The sequence below is a fragment of the Myxocyprinus asiaticus genome, chromosome 26 (assembly GCF_019703515.2).
Source record: "Myxocyprinus asiaticus isolate MX2 ecotype Aquarium Trade chromosome 26, UBuf_Myxa_2, whole genome shotgun sequence".
Classification (NCBI taxonomy): Eukaryota; Metazoa; Chordata; class Actinopteri; order Cypriniformes; family Catostomidae; genus Myxocyprinus; species Myxocyprinus asiaticus.
The window spans coordinates 9,474,777-9,491,539 of record NC_059369.1 but is presented as its reverse complement, the minus strand read 5'-3'; the positions used below and the strand labels follow the sequence as shown (position 1 = coordinate 9,491,539).

The 16,763-nt window shown below is 37.8% G+C and overlaps 1 protein-coding gene across 2 annotated transcripts in view; it reads right to left on the bottom strand.

The window, feature by feature from the left end:
- Positions 1-16,358, bottom strand: part of trip12 (thyroid hormone receptor interactor 12) — an 87,994-nt gene extending 71,636 nt beyond the window's left edge. For both annotated transcript variants that reach the window (XM_051656242.1, XM_051656243.1), the window contains exon 1: positions 16,201-16,358. The gene's annotated coding sequence lies outside the window, so the exon portion shown is untranslated. The remainder of the gene's footprint in view (positions 1-16,200) is intronic.
- Positions 16,359-16,763: the final 405 nt, after the last annotated feature.

Genomic DNA, 16,763 nt, shown 5'->3' with positions numbered 1-16,763 from the left:
TAATACTGCCGAGTCAAGATAAACAGCGGCAGCCATGTTACACCGTATTCTGCTACACAAGTTCAGGGGAAACTTTTAAATTTTACATTTTATAAATGCTATGACTGGAATTGTTCGGTTGAAGGGGGTACCAAACTGTGAATCCTGAACAAAATAGTTTGGTGAATGCATGTTTACTCATTAGCTTACACTCAGCTGACAAGGGATGAAAGTGGCTATGTGATTAGCTAGTTAGCTATTAGCTCCATGTCACGGAGAGCAAAATATGGACTTTATTTAATTTCCAGCATTGCGTCTCACCAACTAGATAACAACACAGAGTGAAATCAACACTCAACAGACACAATCCACCACCGCACCGTTGTCTGCTGAGCTGCAAATAGATGCTCTGATGTTTACCTTTCAATCTGCTACATTACTGACTGCACTGACAAACTATAGCTGGCTAACAGCAAACAGATGTGATAAACAGGAGTGACATGGTTGTCAGGGACAGGATTAACGTTATATTAGTTATATTGAAAAGGGAAAGTGATGGGGTCATTGTTTATTAACTTTCTAGTATGTATTTCACAAACTAGCTAGCAACTTACCGAGAAGACACCGCTTAACTCCGCACTGTCTGCAGAGCCACCGTCAGTTCAGAGTCAGCTCTGTAAACAATGGAGTCGGAGTGCGCTTTGCTGGACAAACTACGTTATGACACCAATTCTAAAGCATTGTTTTCTGCATTATATGTTCTGAGAAAAGTTTTCATATCTGCGCATTTCAGTAAACATATACGCCGATACCGATATATCGGTGAAAGGCTAATATCGGCCGACCGATATATCGGTTTCAACCCCACAAACAGAACTTTTGGGGCAGTTTCAGCGCAATTTGAGCGAAGCGCCCATAGACAGCAGTTCTTTTATGGGCAACCAAAAGAACCCGGAAGGGGCGGGGCGTTTGTTTGTAAACAGTAACTTAATCTATTAGGGATAATCCAAGCACGATTGGTTACAAAACCTAGCAAGCTGCTTTGCAGCCTACTGCCTACATAGGTAGCTGCTTTCTGAAAGAGCGTTTAGGTTGCAGAGTCTGTGTGCTGTTGGTTGCTAATAGCCATTGCTACTCGACTGCAGTATCTAACTGTATCAGACGCAGATCTCCGTCTCCCATTGGTAGTCACTGCTAATTTGCATAAATTATAACCAGTGTTAATCTCGTAAACGAAATCACTGACGAAAACGTTCATTGACAAAGGTATTTTTTTATTTCATCAACGATAATGAAGATGAAATTAAAAAGGCGCATCATGACAATAATTAAATGATTTTATTAAAGCACACTATTGATGAAAATATTATGAGATAAAAAATACTGCAAGATATTAACAGTTCAAGATAGAAATAGAAAAAGAAACATCTAGAGAAACATCTGTTTATAGGAGACACTAGATATGGATTCCTATTATCTTTTCATCAAGTACGCTGGGGATTTTTCACGCTTGAGCTGTGCGAGTTAAATGCGCTGAACAGCAGCAAAATTAGCTTTTTTTTTTTTTTAGTTTAATCACTATATCCACAACATATACGCAAACTTACATCTGCAGAGTGATCTGAATGAGCAGGTGAACTTGAAGTGACACGCATGTGTAACTTGCATTGTGAATACACTGTTTCCATAAAAACACACTATGTGCAATGCAATATCCTAAACTGGCTGGAACTGATTTGTGCGATTTGAAAGTGAAGAGGTACCAGTCCGCTTTGCATTTTATGACATAAGTACCTCGTGGCTTGCCATACATAGCTGCATTACACACTTCATATTCCAGTCACAATTTACTGTCCACATATGGGAATTTTAAACTACTATAGATATACCATGATTTTCATGACGTGTTTTTGTGTCTCATATTCCATTCTTGTTGTATTATTTGAACAGACCAGCTGCATTCAGAGCAGAGCAGTGCGTTAAGATGAACCGCTTTAAAGTGCTCTACGGAGGTTCACTCCAAACTCGCATGAAAATACAAGCGAGGATTTTATAGTTTCACTTTAATTTTATTTGCGCAATGGCAAATGTTCTTGGCTCATACACACAATGTAAATGACATGCAGGAGGAGACGCTTGTTCGCTCCATTACTCTTGAGATGATGAATGCACACAGAATTACAAATGTTTTGCTTCATGCAAAATAAGGGCTTGTAGGTGTTATCGGAGAAGCTTAACATAACGTGAGAGAGTTAAGAATTTAGGACAGAAATACATTATACATTATTACTATTGTATAATGTACTATCATTGGTGGTGTTTTCTGGGTTTCATAAATGATATAACATATGAAATATTAATTTTATGTAATTCTATCCCTGTGCAATAATTTAGGAACAATTCAATATTCTTTAAAGCCTTAAAAGTAATCATATAGCCCCATTTTATTATATTAATTCAAGTTAAATATCTATAAATTACTAAAGGCGTAGGCCTATCTGTAATAAGCATATGTGAACCTTAAGTAGTATGACAATTTGTATGGCAATTGCTTATCATAATAATCACAATTATTTATGAAAAATTATTGTCAGCCAAATGTCATAATCGTGACAGCCGTAGCTGCAAGGGGGTCTGAGTTCTTAAGGAGTTGTGGTGTGAACAACAAAGGGTCTGATACCACAATAATGTGAAAAGGACCAAAAAAGAAACTGGGTCCTCTTTTAAGTCCACTTACATTGTGAACACCAAAAGCACTGAGGTCATTTGCTGCTGGTTCCCTTTCTAGTTCACTTTAACTGAACTGGGTTTGGCTCACTTAAAACGTACTATATGTGAAACCACCCTTATATGTTTGATACAGGTTTAAATTAAGAAAATGTTTTGCAGATTGACAACTAAAAGATATTTCCGTTGACTAAAATTATTTGCCATTTTCATCAGAGTAAAACGGACTACAATGAATGAATATGACATGACGATATATTGACTAATTTTAAAAGACATTTTCATCAAAAGACGAAGAAAAAAAACTGTGTAAAAATGAACAATGATAATAACCCAACTTTGTTGCACTGCCCACTGTCACAGTCACTCATGTCACCGGAAATCCACAATTCTTTTTGAAAATGAATGACTTCCAGTGTCTTTGCTTGTTTTTTTCTCCGGCGCATAACCTACATTTTACAGTTATATCTCTCAAATGTAGACTTTGAAGAATTGTAGAGTAATTCCATTTCGCAAAAAAGCTCATCTTACTGCAACTGAGTTGCCATTAAACTTAATAATTGTGACTGAAAATATTCATTTTGATAAAATGTGTTGGACAATAAAATTAGGTTTAAAATGTAATATTACATTGAAATCCGCACATAACGCAAGTAATTCATTTATTTTTTTTAAATAAAAACAATAACTAATGGAATATATTGAACTCTTGTTCAGGTTCCTCAAACAATATAAAAACACATACAATGTGTACAATCTTAGGCCCAGGTTTCACATATCTTATGAGAGGTTCAAAAGGAAGCTACTTAAGAACTCAATTTAGGGGGCTGTCTACCACCCCTGGAGTCATGAGTTCAAAACCAGGGTGTGTTGAGTGACTCCAGCCAGGTCTCCTAAGCAACCAAATTGGCCCGGTTGCTAGGGAGGGTAGAGTCACATGGGGTAACCTCCTTGTGGTCACGGTGAGTAGCATGAGCCTCCACATGCAGCGAGTCTCCGCGGTGTCATGCACAGCGAGCCACGTGATAAGATGCGCGGATTGACTGTCTCAGAAGCGGAGGCAGCTGAGACTTGTCCTCCACCACCTGGATTGAGGCGAGTAACCGCGCCACCACGAGGACCTACTAAGTAGTGGGATTTGGGTATTCCAAATTGGGAGAAAAAGGGATAAAAAATAAAATAAATTTAATAAAAAAAAGAACTCAATTTAAGTGACAATGTAAAACTACAATAAAACATTTGTCCATATCAGGGGAAGGGACAAGACTAGTGACCTGGATTTATGTACTCTTGACCTAGATCAGGTCAAAGATGTCATTTTAATATGGATGTTATCCCTACTAGCCATGGATCCTCACAGGACAGAAGCCTCAACCTCTCAGGTCAATAGGTTGGTTAGGTTTATTCATGGCTTCAGTGACAGCAAATGAAAATGATAAGATTCTTATGTGCCAACTACTTTTACTCTCATTTTATGATGTTTTTAGTCCTTTCTGGACCTGGACAGCCCTGAGTCACTATTCACTTTCATCACATGGTGAAAAAAAGTATAAAGGGTATTTTTCCCCTTCTTTTTTGTACATGTCTGTTTTACAAAAGAAAGCAAGCCATATGATTTGGAGTGACATTAGTGTGAGTACATAATGACAGTTTAGATTTTTGGGTGAACTATTCCTAAATTAGGAATGGGGAGAGTAAAAGCTGTCAACAACTGCTACGATATTCTACACTTAAGTTGTCAAACCACTTGTTTAAGATATCACGCAACCAATACAGAGCATTCAAAGGCTAACTTTTTTATTACCAAAAGTAGCACCAATGTTAACCAAGAGGATTAAAGATTTAGAAGTAGCACACCTTTCCCACAGAACTAACCGTTTATTCTATTACTGAATCAGCAATGTTAAAGAATACAGTCCCAGCCCACAGGTAACAAGCCATGCACGCTTTAAAAAAAACTGCTGTAATCAAGTAAATATAAAAGTAACCAACATCAAAAGTTCTTTACCCAGTTTCTCATTTGATAATATTAAAGGAATGGTTCACTCAAAAATAAAAATTGTCATCATTTAGCCTACTCACCCTCATGTTGTTCCAAACCCACATTACATTATTTCTTCCATGAAACACAAATAGAGATGTTCGGAAGGATGTTACCCGTAGTCAACATCATTCTCACTACTGCATATTTCCATTCATTTTCAGTTTTTTTTAAAGACTTCAGGATTTTGCGCTGCATGGCGCATTGTTACAGCACCTACATATTCACAACACCAGTCATGTGCATTAGTTTCATTGTCTGTGCACATGTAATTGGAAATATTATATGTTGTTGATATAGCTGATAATGTCATATACATATAATGCAGGACTCGACATTAACACTTGTCCGGGACAAGTGGAATTTTTGAAGGGGCAAGTGAAAGAATTTTACTTGCTTGACTGGACAAGTAGCCTGATTAAAATGTCAATAACAAAATCAATAACCGGCTATATTTGTGGTATAGCCTAGGCATGTGTCAATCCGTGTATCATTCGTTCTTTTCATATTCAATTAAGAATCCAAAATGTGAAATTTTTTTTAAAATAAATAAAAAGACTTCATGAATCATTTACAAAACCAATATTAAAAAACAAATAATGACTTGTTTGTCCTACTTTCGATTTTATACTCCAGTTAAAAATAGGAACTTGGAAAAATGGCCACGGGACACTGTGCATTTTGATTTTCCATCTAAAAAGAAACTATAAGAGGTGAAAAATTAATTTGAACACGTGGGTGGCCCTAAAACGCCCCTTTTGTCCTGATTGGTCAACTGCAACATCGTCTGTTCTTCCTCAGTGCCGTAAGACAGATAATTAAGTCTTAGCTAGTTTGATTGATTTAAAGGAATAGTTCACCAAAAAATGAAAATTTGCTGATAATGTACTCACCCTCAGGCCATCCAAGATGTATCTGAGTTTCTTTCTTCATCAAAACAGAATTTAAGATTTTTAGGACTTCATTTCAGGCCTCCTCCTTTAAACAATGCAAGTGAATGTACTCCATTTTTTGACGGTCCAAAATGCATATTTAGGGTGCATCAAAATAATCCACATGACTCCAGTCGACAAATAAAGTTCTTCTGAAGCCAAATGATTGATTATTTTTAGAAACAAAACAATACTTATATACTTTTTAACTACAAATGTTCACTTCTGTACATCTCTGTGACGGGCGCTCATGAGAGAGATGACGTAAGCTTGTTGGTAAGGTCACGCATCACGTGGAGGAGGAGTCAGGAAGCGCGTCACTGTTTACAACAGAAGCAGCACTGTACAAAAGTTTGATTGTCTTTGCTGTAGATTTGTATAAGTGTATTGTTCAAAATGGTCATTTGGCATGTGTATCCTGGATGCTTCAACTTTCAGAAACCCCATAGAAAATGCACACCGGGAAAATATTAACTTTTCATCAATTGCCTATACAGGTGCATCTCAATAAATTAGAATGTCGTGGAAAAGTTCATTTATTTCAGTAATTCAACTCAAATTGTGAAACTCGTGTATTAAATAAATTCAATGCACACAGACTGAAGTAGTTTAAGTCTTTGGTTCTTTTAATTGTGATGATTTTGGCTCACATTTAACAAAAACCCACCAATTCACTATCTCAAAAAATTAGAATATGGTGACATGCCAATCAGCTAATCAACTCAAAACACCTGCAAAGGTTTCCTGAGCCTTCAAAATGGTCTCTCAGTTTGGTTCACTAGGCTACACAATCATGGGGAAGACTGCTGATCTGACAGTTGTCCAGAAGACAATCATTGACAGCCTTCACAAGGAGGGTAAGCCACAAACATTCATTGCCAAAGAAGCTGGCTGTTCACAGAGTGCTGTATCCAAGCATGTAAACAGAAAGTTGAGTGGAAGGAAAAAGTGTGGAAGAAAAAGATGCACAACCAACCGAGAGAACCGCAGCCTTATGAGGATTGTCAAGCAAAATCGATTCAAGAATTTGGGTGAACTTCACAAGGAATGGACTGACGCTGGGGTCAAGGCATCAACCACACACAGACATGTCAAGGAATTTGGCTACAGTTGTCGTATTCCTCTTGTTAAGCCACTCCTGAACCACAGACAATGTCAGAGGCATCTTACCTGGGCTAAGGAGAAGAAAAACTGGACTGTTGCCCAGTGGTCCAAAGTCCTCTTTTCAGATGAGAGCAAGTTTTGTATTTCATTTGGAAACCAAGGTCCTAGAGTCTGGAGGAAGGGTGGAGAAGCTCATAGCCCAAGTTGCTTGAAGTCCAGTGTTAAGTTTCCACAGTCTGTGATGATTTGGGGTGCAATGTCATCTGCTGGTGTTGGTCACTGCACCCGTTTACCAAGAAATTTTGGAGCACTTCATGCTTCCTTCTGCTGACCAGCTTTTTAAAGATGCTGATTTCATTTTCCAGCAGGATTTGGCACCTGCCCACACTGCCAAAAGCACCAAAAGTTGGTTAAATGGTTGGTTAAATGACCATGGTGTTGGTGTGCTTGACTGGCCAGCAAACTCACCAGACCTGAACCCCATAGAGAATCTATGGGGTATTGTCAAGAGGAAAATGAGAAACAAGAGACCAAAAAATTCAGATGAGCTGAAGGCCACTGTCAAAGAAACCTGGGCTTCCATACCACCTCAGCAGTGCCACAAACTGATCACCTCCATGCCATGCCGAATTGAGGCAGTAATTAAAGCAAAAGGAGCCCCGACCAAGTATTGAGTACATATACAGTAAATGAACATACTTTCCAGAAGGCCAACAATTCACTAAAAATGTTTTTTTTATTGGTCTTATGATGTATTCTAATTTTTTGAGATAGTGAATTGGTGGGTTTTTGTTAAATGTGAGCCAAAATCATCACAATTAAAAGAACCAAAGACTTAAACTACTTCAGTCTGTGTGCACCGAATTTATTTAATACACGAGTTTCACAATTTGAGTTGAATTACTGAAATAAATGAACTTTTCCACGACATTCTAATTTATTGAGATGCACCTGTACATGATCATAAACGATTGAAGCTCTGGCTTATCGTGCTGAATCTGGATATCAGTACACCCCTACATTCTCTCAAATATTGGAGAGTGTGCAGTGAACATTTTACCCCTGAGGATTTCAGACCATCGAAAGAAACAAAGGGTCGATATCTGAATTCATCGGCTGTGCCCGTGCTGTTTTTCCAGCGAACTCAGGTATGTGTGAAAACTTTGTCATTGTCACACCTCCGTCAGTGCTCCACTTCTCATCACCTGATTTCTAATTCACCGCACCTGCACTCAATTCACTCGCTCATCACTGCCTGCATAAATAACTCACTTTCATGCCACTTCACTGTCAAGTCTCACAAAGGACTCGCAGTGTTTATTTACCTGTCTGTATTTGCTCTTGATCTTCGTCGATATCTGTTTAGTGCTTACTCTGCTGTTTTGCTTGTTACCTCTTCTTCAGTTTGTGAAGCTTCTCTTCTGTGTGATATCACCTGTACCATTGATCTCACTGTGTAAATCCTGTGAATCTCAGTAAACTCTCTCGCACTTGGTTTCACTAACTATAACTTGTGTGGCTTGAATTCCTGATAGTCATATAGCCTATATATTTCAAAAGAAAAAGCACAAGTAAATAACACAACGGCATTGCTCTGAAATAAAGGATGGTTATTTACTGCAGTAATGTTTTTTTTATTATTTTATATTATTTTGAAATTGTTTTGGACTGTTTTGGTTTGTGAACGGTGCTTGGTCTGTGGTCTGTGCAAGTTTCTCTTGTAAACAATGACGCGCTTCCTGCCTCCTCCTCCACGTGACGCGTGACCTTACCAACGAGCTTACATCATCCCTCTCATGAGCGCGCGTCACAGAGATGTACGGAAGCAAACATTTGTAGTTAAAATTAAAAGTATATAATTATTGTTTTGTTTCTAAAAATAATCAATCCTTTGAGTTCAGAAGAACTTTTGTCGACTGGAGTCGTGTGGATTATTTTGATGCACCCTAAATATGCATTTTGGACCGTCAAAAAATGGAGTACATTCACTTGCATTGTTTAAAGGAGGAGGCCTGAAATGAAATCCTAAAAATCTTAAAGAAACTAAGATACATCTTGGATGGCCTGAGGGTGAGTAAATTATCAGCAAATTTTCATTTTTGGGTGAACTATTCCTTTAAATAAGCATTTTAAATTGGCATCGCTGTATCGTGCTTTTTCTGACATGAGAAACCAGTAGAGAGTAACAAATGAATCGCTCATGGCAATTTCATTAGGTTAATTTTCTCTGAGCGGCTATAACGGCGCAAAACTTCCCTCGGCTCCGCCACCTGCCACATCTGATGCAAAACTTGAAAAAAAATAAATTACCTGCTAGATGCCAAAATCGGGGAGAAAATGGAACTTAAGCTTAATAGCACATAATAATATAAATAAATGTTATGCTAATATGCTTTAGTGTTTAAAGAAAGTGCGAAAAACATCGGGGCACCATTTCTGCCAATCTTGCCAATACTTGTATTGAATCTAAACGCAAACATCATAATAATTCTCTGTTATTTTAGAGGAATACTTGTTAAATGAGCTGCTTAATTTGGGCTTCTTGTCATTTTACATATTGCAGTGCGATGAACATAACGAAATGCAATCGCATCCAAGCAGACCGATGCAAGTCATTGGCTGCATTAATGGTAGTGAATTATAACAGCTACAACAGTAAATTACAACTAAAAATTTCTAGGATATTAATACATTTAATATAAGACACTAAGTATTTACATAACAGTGGAAAGGAATGATTTGAGGAGCCAAGCTCAGATCATTCCGACCATCCACTATTTTTAAATGGGTATATGGGTAGCCTGTTATACTAGGGCTTAGAATAGGAGGCTACTACGCAACAGTATTGTGTGCTTTATTATGGGACAAATCTGAAGGCTATGTGTAAATGCTGATTTTAAATTCACTGGTCGAGCTTTTGAGAGATGAGCATTCATGAACTTCATGTGCGAGTCACTCACATCCAAGCACCCTGTGCTCGCTCGCTCTCACGAAGGTAAGCCTGTTTCTTTACAGTGTAGGTCTATGCCTCTATAGTTATTTTCATTATTTCTGTAAGATTTACTGAGACAAATTCATCTGAACAATTTGACAGCAGTGAACTCTTATTTTGTCTCACGGCCTTGAGGAAGAACAGATGATGTTGCAGGTTGACCAATCAGAAAAAAAGGGGCGTTTCAGGGCCAACCACATGTGCGAATTCATTTTTCACCTCTTTCAGTTTCTTTTTAGATGGAATCAAATTGTAAAAATGCACAGTGTCCCGTGATCATTTTTCCAATTTCCTATTTTTAACTGGAGAATAAAATCGAAAGTATAAAAAACTAGTCGTTATTTGTTTTTTAATACTGTTTTTTTAAATGATTAATGAAATAAGTCATTTTTCTGATTCTGAATTCTTAACCGAATATGATAGGAACTAATGATACACAGATTTGTCACTTAACACAAAGTTAATATTCTTATTCTGCTGCTGAAAATAATCCAGAGCGCATAATTTCGTCATTAGCTAGCACTCTAGTAGCTGCGCGTTGTTTGACTGACAGGTGGGTGGCTTATGTGTGTGCTCCGAGAGCACTCGCGCTAATGTGGATACACACCTAAATGGTAAAATACATTTCAAAATTCCGCCAAAATGCCCGTTTTGGTAAGATGTTCATATAAACACAGAATTATGTCTAAAGTGAACATAAACAGTGGCTTTGTGTGACCTAATAATAGACCTGCCGCTGTCTAGTGTGTCCTGAGTATTAATCAAACAACCATTAAAATGAAAACGAGAAAATCACTCACTGGCTGGATAAATTTAGTAGTATAAATCTAACTCTCAAATAAAAGTATTAATGCATTATAATCATACAGGGAAGACCAGCAGACGTTTTGTCGAATTAATTCTGAATGTTTACTTGAAAACTTGATACTGCTATTAAAAACTCAGCAGTTTAAAATCAATGTTTTCTTAATGTGTATGTTTTTCTTATAGTGTTTTTAATTTGTTTGTATTTATTGCTTTTCTACTGTTATTTTAATACTGACTGTTTACTACTTGACGAATTACTTGAGAACTTAAACAATTAGCCTATTGTATAATTAACTAATTAGTTAGTGTTAGGCTATTATTTGTTGTGGTACTAAAACTGCTATAAAAATCTTCAAATTTCACTACAGGCTACTGAAATTTTGGTATTTTGAAAATGTATATATTGTGCATGGTTAGATCTTGCTGTAATAACATGATGCAAAAGTAGATCTCATTCCATAGAAATGTGAGCACCCCTGCTGTAAACAATGGCATATACTGTGCGTATTCTACGTAACATATAACTGACCAGTGCAGCTGACATTTCTGTCACAGAGAATAAAGTTGATTGCATAGGTAAAATACTAATACAGTGTTTCCCCTAGGATTTTTTTCAGCAGCGGTGCTGTTGTGCGTGCGTCCACGAGCCCGTAACGCCGGACCTGTATTAACACACGACGGTGGAGAAATAGCATAAATGACCTTAGAATCATTATAGATGGGTTATTTATGATCGCCTTGTCATGTGTGTGTTTACTGGTGGCTTTTGAAGGGCTCTGGGGGTAAAATGTACTAAAAACATCTGAACATTTACAACAATCTTACCTAAATCTCACCCGGGTTACATTTCTTACCTCTAGATTTATTCAGATAGAATTAAAGTATATAGCCTAATTATGTTACTCAGGAAGACGTGATGCAATCATGTGCTGACTTACAATTATGTAGTTGTTCTTGGCAGATACCTTTAACAAAGACTATTAAAGGTAGCTAAAGGGCAGTTCACCCAAAAATGAAATTTCTGTCATTACTCACCCTGAAGCCTGTATGAATTTCTCTCTTCTGTGGAACACAAAAGGAGATGTTAGGCAGAATGTTAGTTACAGTCACCATTCACTGTCACTGTTTTTTCCCATACATTCTTCCTAACATCTCCTTTTGAGTTCCATGGTAGAAAGGAAATCATAAACGTTTGCAAGTGATGTCAGAATTACTATCACTAAGAGTACAAGTCAATACTCACAAGTTACATTAAAATGGCTGTTTAATGTTGACAAAATGCATTGAAAATGTTAAGATGAAATCGAGAGAACCTTGCTTATATGTATATTAAAGATAGAAAAGGATGTTTTTTTCATATTAATATATATTATTAACATTATAGTATTTATATTACTAAATTATTATTTATGCATACTTATACAAACTATTCAAAATATTACTGATTCTCAAGGCAGAAAAAATACATGTACAGGTCAGATGGAGCTCCAGAGAGATGGAAATGACAGATGTAACAGGTGTTTAATTGTTTCTCTTCTCCCTGCAGTAGGTTCTCTTCAGCAGTTTACACAAATCATTTTTGCTGTGTCTGCCTTTCGTCAAAGGTTCTGTAATATGATATGAGGGAGCGATATGAAAACGGGAAAACAAGATCACTCCGACGTTGCTCGATTGCAATGTTGACAGCTTTGCTTTGTTGATTATAAACAGGAGCGATAGTTTTAGCGCATCGCTCGCTTACATAGACGCGATACAAAGCCATTCGCACGTCGAATTAAATTCAGTAAATATGCGACAAACTTACTTGTGATTTTCTCTCTGTGCACGCTTACACGAAACTCAACAAGCGTTCAGTGAGGTGCACGAGAGAGGGAGGTGGAAGAGATGATTTACTCAAGCAGATTCTGCAATTACAGTTTGATACAAACAAAAGATTACTGATTTGTTCATCAGTATGGATTGGTTTACCAATTCACAGCTACATGTTAAAGTGAATAAAAGTGTGCGGTAATTTCCCGCATTTTGAACATGTAACGTGAGAATGATTACATTTGTGCACAATACCAGCAATCCTGCATTGACATTCAGACCCTGCAGGTATCTTGCTTCTCCGTTGCAGGACACGCTCACGTTGGACTGCTATATGGTGTCGTCACTGTGATTACGCGCGTGTATTTGTGTGTGTGGTGGGCTCCCTTTCGTTTCAGTCTAAAAAGCACACAGCTGACTGGGCCTAGCAAGCGTTACGTTGTGTAAAGAATATTAATGAACCATGTGAAATCTCAGCAGTGGTGCTCATAATTTAGTAGCGGTGGTGTGCCGATGCTGAATGCATATAGGGGAAACACTGCTATTAGGCTGGACATCTGTCGTAATCTTGTGCATGTAACTATTACTTAAATGTCCTTTTTTTCTCTCCTTTTTTACTCGGACAAGTGCATGACCAATTTACCTGTCCAAAGGACAAGCACTTCACAATGCTTAATGTCAAGGCATGTAATGCAATCCAAAAAAGGTGATTAATCAATAAACACTTTAGTTTGTCAGTGTTCAGCTCCTCAAAATACTGTTTCTGGATCATTTGACAAGGTTTTATTCAACAGGGTTTTCTTTTTCTATAATACTGATAATGCATTGGCAATACTGTATCTATCCATATATATATATATATATATATATATATATATATATATATATATATATATATATATATACACACACACACACACACACACCAGTTAGTTCCAGTTCTTGAATCTGATTGGACAAGAGACATTCCATGAGTACTGATGTCTCAGAACATCAGCACTCGGACGCTTCACTGTTTGTATCACTCCACTTGTGTTCGTGCCGTTCTAAACTAGTGTAAGAGCAGCGCAGATGTGTAAAAAGCTATTTGTGTCTCTTTACATTTATTTTTGTGACAGGTTCCAGCAAAAGACCATTTTTGTGTGTAAATGAGTCAGCTGAGGTGACGTGCATCGCCAGCCAGTCAGCATTTTCATTCATCGGCACTCTGTGATTTCTCAGATTACTGATAATTAGTTATGTTGAATATTCGCGTTTAGCTATATGCTTTAACAAGTTCACTACAAACATATGATTAATAGTGATCTACCGATGCACTCATGCATTTTCATTTTCTAGGAGATGGCGGGGACTCCTACCACACTGTCAAGTCAACAGTCAGATTACGTCAGTGTTTGTTGGAAAATCATACCAGACTGCTTAAACATTCCAAGACCCCACAAACAACAATTGATTATGTTCAATTGGTGAAAACAGACGCCAACAAATGCCAACAGGGCGTTCATACACATCCAACAAAACCTGACAATTGTTGGATACTGGTGTTTGTTGGCGTTTGTTGGGGCAGTGTGAATTGGCCTTAACATACCTGCATCTTTCCACGTTCCATGGAAGCCATAAAGCCAAATGGGTTTGAAACAACATGAGGCTGAGTAAATGACAGATTTTGTTTCCATTTCAGCGTGAACTATCCCTTACACAACCGTCAAACCAGCAATCCTCTGGATTTCAAGACATCAAACTGCAAACTCAAGATTATGCAGTAATGTCTGTGTGCTGTGACTTGGGGGTTAAACAGGAAATTGTCCCACCATCTTCACAAACACACCTGCCTCACACTGGACCCTTCTCATCAGCATGAGGATGACAAGCGCTATTCGAACTTACCAGCCATGCGCAAATGCCCCAACCAGCAGCCTAGGGCAACAAGAAGGGGGGGACAATAATGGGGAAAGGAAGGAGGGGGGGGGGAAGGTAAAAACAGGTTTATTTTAGTCTTTAGTTTATGTTACTCCGTTAAATGATCAAAAGTAACTGCACAAATTAGAGAGGCTTTCTAATACAACTACAGACTAAGGAGGCAGCCATTTTGTTTAGTAATATATTCAAAACCGATGCCAAATATCATTCTTTGTTATGCAAGACATTTTAGGAAGCCCATGAAGACTAAATATGATCTCAATGGAAGACAGAACAAGACATACTGAATAGGCTTAAGCCTATTTTACTTCAGTATAACCCCTGGATGACTTTAAATCACACCAAATTGGGCTCAAACCACATTAAGCTACATTGAAAGACATTATTGTAAATGTAATAACCCGATCTTAATATATTACCAACTGTGCCACTGCAACCCAATTCATTGAAGTTGCACCATATGTTCTCACACAATGTACAAACCACAGATAATGACTTTCGTTTACTACATGTGAGCAGATTAAATGAGAGCTTTTTTCTGATTTTCTATTCATGACTAAGTCGTTATAAAATCACAGACATCTAGTGTTCCCTACCATTTCAAGTCAACGTATAAGCGACCGAACACACATACAACACACACATATAGACGAACTAACCGTTCAAACGTGCCGTCTACTAGATCGCTTGGTTTAGAAACACTGTCTTTAAAAGTAAAACAAATATGGGTTCAAATGGAAAAGATTTGGAACTGATATGTAGAGTATTACGTTCAAACGTGCTGACAGGCCTTCCTCTTAAAAACATCACAACTAAAGCTACCTCAGCAAGCTAGTGGTAGACCTTAAAATCTGCAGTTCAAACCCCAGTCACAGAAAGGCAAAAGAAGCGATCTCGTTGTCATCTTTTATCGAACAGCCCCCAAAACATGTCAAAAACACAATGTGCACACCACTCACTCTTCAACTTCGATGACAGAATGAATTGATCGCACGATGATTAGAAGTTTAATCCCTTCAAATGGAGACAATCGCATTCAAACCCTTATCGATAAATCCAATCAAAAGTACTTGAATGAAGGTTTCCGACTGTGGCTCGTCCTGTCGTTTGTATTCGGACTGTTGACATGAAAATACGACATGATTGTGAAGGCCGATCTCGAGCACAGGCCTGAGCGGATCCTTTTGTTTATTTTGCCCAGTCCGTGAAGCAACCCCCGTTCAACTGAGATCTGAGTACAGTCTGTACACGAGCAAACCATCTTATACAAAACTAAACGAAAGCACGTGTGGTTGTATTTCCACGTGAATGAACAAAATACTGAGAGAAACGCTGATTTTGTCAGTGCGAGGCCCTGCGCACCGGTCTCGCGTTTCTGTGGCCCTCCACAGAGGCTCCTGCTAATGCAAAACATCCGTGGCAGTTCTCTAAAAATACATGTACGTCCGAAATGACGTTGCCACTCGTGTTTTAAGGCGCAATAGATGACCAAACTTCACTGAGGGTGGATTAAAGTGAAAATGTTCATTAAAACCCTTCACTGAGTCAAACTAATCATGGTTTGCTAATGCTAGCCACCATGCTAGCCAAGCTAAGTTACATAAAACACTAAAAAAACATAATAGTATCGATCTAACTAACCATTCATCAAATGCACATTTAAGGCTGACTTGTAGTTTGAAATTAGTTTCAAGTGCTGAAATAAGAAACCACAGTAGTTTAGTTTTATGTGATCGGGCTTTCGTGCTAGTACTGTTAGCACCCATGCTAATCTGCTAAAGGGACGAAGCGTGACAAGCGATTGTCAACAAATAACCAGCCTTAATTTACAACAACACAGTATAGTCTGAACAAGCACGAGCAGAGAGCTAGAAAGTGAAAGATTGTACCGTTGTTGTCAGTATTAGGCCTCCATGTGGTAAAGCTAAAGAGCGAAGCCGGTCTCCTGTCGACGTGTATGCGGGCAAGAGCAGGTCAAAGTGACTGAAGACGTAAACAAACGACCAAACTGCACTTATCAATATTTCACCGAAACACGACTGGATGCCCAAGGCGAGCACTTGTGATGCATGCAAACTTCCTTCATTTCAACTACCTAGAGGTTTAGTGACATTATTAACACACCCAAAAGAAACAAAACAGGTATAACATTGGGTTCATTTCTCATTACCTGCCAGTCTTGTGGGCTAATATATTACTATTTAAAAAATTGGCACATCTTTTGAAAAATTAAGACAAAAAGGGCAGAAAAACCAACCATTATTCTATAAACTCCCCATATATGATTATAATGTGCATTGGGTTGCTAAAGCAATTTTGATGCATGAAAACGTTTCAAAAGAAAGAGAAATAGACATAAACTCCAGTTTATTTCTCATTACCTACCAGTATGTTGGGCCAATATATATATATATATATATATATATATATATTGGGAACAGCTTTGAAATTT